This window comes from Nannospalax galili, unplaced genomic scaffold (assembly GCF_000622305.1).
Source record: "Nannospalax galili isolate Female #2095 unplaced genomic scaffold, S.galili_v1.0 scaffold5079, whole genome shotgun sequence".
Taxonomy (NCBI): domain Eukaryota; kingdom Metazoa; phylum Chordata; class Mammalia; order Rodentia; family Spalacidae; genus Nannospalax; species Nannospalax galili.
The window spans coordinates 25,968-31,861 of NW_008343223.1; positions in this window are offsets into that span (position 1 = coordinate 25,968).

Consider the following 5,894-nt stretch of genomic DNA (forward strand, 5'->3'; position numbering starts at 1 on the left):
CCATAGCATGGGTATGAGGCATTAATTTGGTTAGCGCATTACCATTTTTAGTTATCCCTTTTGATTCTTTTATTCTTGATACACTTACAGGTGTTGGCTCCAGTTGTCTGACCCTGCACTAGGCTAAGGAGGCAGGGGGCTTCTCCTGTACCCCCTGCACTTGTTGGTTCCCTGACTCAGACAGGCTCTGGGTCTGCCTCCTGACTGTAGCCACACCTGTCATTGTCTCATTGATCCCACCAGGTTGCTGGTGGAGAACTTTGTGGGAAAACCTGCTTCCATCCCTAGAATAGACTGCTTACACCCCTAGTATAGCTTGTATCAGAAGAGAAATGCATCTTATTTAATCATTGGGGATTCTTAACCATCCCTTGTACAGTTGTTATCCTTCGAATGTCCTTTGTTAACTGTTCTTCTGGTTTTAAAGCCTTCCAGAAGTGCCTTAGTACCAAATTTGATTTTCTATCAGTTTTTTCTCTGAGGATTTGGGCTTGACATAAGTCTTGCCACGTTTGTCTTTGAGTAACCCAAGTGGACGATTTCCTCTGTCTGGTCTTTTTTATATCTCTTATAGGGTGTTCTGTTATTTCACAGACATGTTTTACATACTGGTCAGAATCATTTAGATTTGCCATAGACTCTCTCACTTTACAAAGATCCTGTCCCATCAAAGGGCTTAATAAAACCATTAAAGCTCCATACAATTTTCAAGGACCCAGTTGAATTAAGCTTTCCTTCATATCTCTGGTGAACATAGTCTCATCTGGCCCAGTGAACTGGACATCATATATTGCTTTTCTCATACCTAGTTCTCTAAGTAACACCTGCCCCTCCTTTATAGTCTTCCAGCCCCTGCCAATCATGTTAGTCTCCCTTGGTGACAACCATATATCTTTAATGCCTTCAACCAGCCATCCCATTAAGGACGGCTCCCCGCTGCATTGGCCTAGGTTGAACAGCCTATATGATAAGGATGGATGGGTGGTTATATAACTCAGCTGTGAAGCTTCTGAAGGACTTAGCCTGAGGTCATTTGCTCCCATGTCCCATACTCTCACAAGCCATGTGGCCAGGGGCCTCTGCTTGCTTGCTTGTAAGTTTTTCCTAGCTTCAACACGCACAGCATGGAATATTTCCTAGCTATAGTACAGTTAGCTTTTTCTTCCTTTTTACTATTATCCGTCTTTCCCTCTGAGTCCTTGAACTTTACAGAAGTCAAAGTGTCCCGCCTTTTTTTTTCTTTCCAGCTCTGTAACTGGCTCTGCCAGTACAGCCTTTACAGCTTCTCCCACCTGGGACATATCTTTTATGATGCAAAGTGGCCATTCTCTTTCTCCAGGTACTTCCTTTTATTTTAGAGAAGGTAAAAGATTTTCTAACTTTTGCGTAACTTTTAACAAATCTTCACATACCCGCAACATATCCCCACATTTACAACACAGCTGTGGCCCCTGCTTTTGTGTGGCTGGCCTCTTTTTAGTAACCCATTGCAAAAACCACATCAGCACTCCCATTAGCGCTCTTCTAAAACTCATTCTCAGTTTTGTCATATCCTGTCAGACTATGTTGATTCTGTGGCCTGAATTCTCTCTGGGTCTCCTGCACGGTCAGAGAAACCATATAAAATATTTTATGTGAGTTTATTAACTTGCAAAGGAATGAGTACCCAGTGTCTAGCCCCGCGCCTCCACGACTCAGAGCCCCATCAGACCGCGCCACTCCCATAGCCCCTCTAGCATTCACTCCTGTGTCCGGAGCCAGCGATCTGGCCCCAGGTCCACAGGGAGTCAGTCCATTCTGTCTTTGAGTTGCTGCGCTGGATGAAAGTTTCCTACACCATCACACTCTACGGGCTCCTAGCTTCCATCCCAAGATGGCTCCCAGCTTCCCTTCCTCGTTCCAGCTCCATGTCAGGCCCCACCCATTGCAGGAACCAGTCAATTGGGAGACACCTGTGGAGAAGTGAGCAAATGTCTACTCACCTGAGATAGGGAAATAATGACAGAAAAAAGAAATTCTACCAATGTCTAATTAAGTAAATCGATGACTTCATTGGAGCTAATTATAGGAGCATGGACAACCACAGACAGCTGCATCACCAAAAAGCCCACTCAGTCTAAGTGATGACTCATCAAACCTACCATCCTAGAGATTTCTATAAAACTGGAAAGTGCCCCGGCCTGTGGGGCTTCAACGTTGGGGGGTCGGGAGAATAACCTGAAGGAATGAAACAAACAAGGAACACAAGGAAATGGAGGCAAGACAAGGATCTGATCAAGCCTCAAAATTTTATTGAAAGTAGCAGGCATATATACTCCAGAAATTGCTGGACAACAGTCTACCCCTTCCTCTGGTCTTTCATTCATTTTTACAATGTTTTTAGATTCTTGGGGCTGGGATTGGGGGAAGGTAAATACAAATGATCATCTGCGATGGACCAGCCCAGACCAGGGCAGTTCAGTCCGACAGGAACAGGGTCGTCGAGAGGGTGGACAAGGAGTCGGCTAGTGACAAACAGACGCAAAGGAGCTTGATGAAAGTCTGAGTGTAATTTTTGCAGCTGCAGAGCTCAGATTATAAATTACAAAGTTACATGATTACATCAATAAGCCATTGTTTTGCAGTTTAACCATTTTCTAAGAGTTCTGATTCCAGAGACAAAAGTGAAACACAGGTGAATCAAAATACATTGTCAAACATTAACTAGTGCTGAACAGAAAGTTTCTGTTTTTCATCTTGGTGAGTCACATTAGAGACCTTTAAAATTTATATTCTGTGGTTACACAATGAGCTGACCTCAAACCACTATTGTGCTTTCAATACTAGCTCTGTAGTCATTAATAATTCTATTTGAATTCCAGGTGAATCACAATAATGTTGCTTTATATCTGCTTTTTATTTTTCCTTGTTCATTAATATGTCCCAAACCCCGTTACGTCAGTATCCCATTCTAAACCTGTAGCTCTCATGAAATCCTTCCAAGTATGGGACTTATAAACATAACTACTTCATCTTACTTTCCATGAAATAAACATTGTCTCTGTATGCTCTCCTTTTGTTCCTTACTAAGCAGGCACCAAGGTGGCCTAAATCTGGCAAGTCTATCCATGAATTGTAATGAATACCATGAAACTTTCCTTCCTTGAATAATCACTCATCTATTATTTCCTACATAAACTCTTGATTCTTACTGTAACTTATCTAGGAGTTTCCAAGGTTGCCTATTCTTAGCTGCTTTGATTATTGTATGTTTAGGTCTCAGGTCCCAGGTCTCAGGCCTCAAGTCTCAGGTCTCAAGCCTCAGGTCCCTACATCTCCCCTTATTATTTTAAGAGAGGCTTCTCAGGGATAGCCCCGGGAATGGGAGTCACCGTCCCTTTTCCCTATTTTATTATGACCTCCCTGTCTTAGGTTGCCTCTCCTCAGGTTCTGAAGTTGCCCGTCCTTGGGTAACCATGATTGCCCTCATGGCCCCTGTCTTAGGTTCATCAGTCTGGGAGGGTAAAAAAATGGGTTTTAGTAGCATTCTAATTCAAGGATGTATTATAATTCAAAGGAGTCATGCAAACATATTTAAAACTAGCATGACACTTAGTAGAGAGCTGTACCTTTAAATTTTGCACTTCCTGTCCTAAAGCTAAAATCACTTTTTTTAAAGCGTTTATCTTCATGTCTAGCTTTTGATTAATGCTATATTGATCTGTTAAAGCCAATGAAATATTTGTTAAGATTATTTACAAAATGTGCCATTTTGACGTCTTCCACTAGAGCAATAGAGGAAACAGTATTCGAAGTCAAGATGGTAATCAATGCGCCTATGTCCAATATCAGCATTGTAATGAATCTTTTTGGCCTGATTAACTTATTCAAATTCCTCAATGTTTGTAAAGCTGAATTATCATACCAAGGATCTGATCCTAAATCTACTGGAAGCATAACAAAACTAGGTTGCTTTAATAACACTATTACAGAATAATCTTTGTCCAATGCAGAAGTGAAACAATTAGTAAACACACAATTTGAACATTTTACATGATAGGATTTCCCATAATTTGAGATACTAAAATTACTAGGCTTCCCTGCCAAAAATCCAAAAGGACAACTAATACAAGCTCTTACCCCCACCGGAGTAGGTGTGCTTTCTTTCGGTTTCCTAAGCAGCAGCATGTTTGCAGCTGCAAAAAGCCGGAAGAGACTGGGATGAATATTTGTATTATTATGCTCTGGAGAGTGACTCACGTATCTGGGAGCCACCCATCTGGGAGTAAACCATCTTTTAACTGGTTCTCCATAAGTCTGAAGCTTAAAATTATTAAATTTATTTTTGTTATTTAACAGATATTCAATATAATTATAATTAGGATTTGGAATAGAGAAATCATAAATAGAATCTTTAGACCCTGGAGGCTGATGTTTAGATACTTTAGAAGGAAATCCACAATTTAACCATTTTGGATAAGTGATAAAGGAATTCCAAAATTGATCTTTATCATGATACTCTTGAAAACAGTTTTCTAAAGGCATGTTAATATCAGGATCTAGAAAGGTTTCATTATAGTTATAATATCCCAAAGTTAGCATACCCATTCCCACATTAATCTTTTACCAGAATCAGAGCTGCAATCAGGAGCATCTGTGTAGAAGGTTCTATAATTAATAGGTAAGCATCCAGGCATCACTTGCCCTTTTAAACTTACACAAATGGGAGTGGTATCTGACATTCCCTCATAATTAACAATTTCAGAAGTTGTGTGAAAAGTTTTAAAATCTTCAGACCCACCTAAAAGTTGGCTATAGTTAGTCATTATTTTAATTTGTGATTCATCTCCCCATCCCACAGGATGCAAAAGAGGTGGGTTAGGTACATACGCCCAATAAATCTCCCCTGAAGTAACTGAGGCTTGTGCGGTCAGAACAGCAAGGATGGCAAGAAACATATTTTCTTTTGTCAAAGGTTGCCCTGCAGCAACCACAGTATTTTCTGCTTCACGAGTCAATTTTTTCACTTGTCCCCAGGTGGGCAGACTGGCTTCCTGTGTTGATCGGGCCTGCGGAGGAGACACTCTCAGCTTCTGTAGTTTGTGCATCACAGACTTCAGTCTTCCTCAATTCCTCCTTGCCCTGGGCTTGATTGTAGGGCTTGACGAGCCTGTCAGGAATCCAGATGGGAGCTTCAGTGTCCTGTGGAAACACAAATGCATATCCTCTTCCCGAGGTTATTAGAATGCTGGGTCCTTTCCAGGATACAGTTACAGTTTTCATTATTCAGAAGGAGAACGTAAGAATTAAGATTCCTATTTTTTTAAAGCATTTCATTATAGCTTTAACATACTCAATAACAGTTTCCAGAGCAGAAATACATCTATGAAAGCTGGGCCACTGTCAGACCCCAGACCAATAGGGGTGCCAAATCAAGGTACAATCTCATTTAGTAGCTTTTAGGAGAGTAAGGCTTTTTTTTTTTTTTGAGCTGCCAAGACTGGACTTGAGAATGATGAACTTAGGATTTGTTTTCAGATACTTTGATAGCTGATGGAGTGGCTATCGACAGGAAATAAACATCAGAATTCAGACCAAGCTTCACAGAAACTGTTTTCTTCTAGATTGCATACATCTGGTTCAAGGAGGTAGACCTAGGCTTTCTTGAGTCAAATCATTCTTGTTATGGGTAAAAGAAAGTGCCAAAAGTAACATTTGCATAATACAGAGAAACATAAAAGACATCTTTCAGTAGTCATTGTTATGCAGATAAAGCTTGGGCAATATTCTTAAATAAACCTTTACTAGACATCCTTAAACTAATTGACTGAGTTATGCCCTCAAGATTGTCTGTTCTATCATTGAAAAATCATAACAAACCTATACAGACCTTTATTACTTGCTTAGGCTTTCTC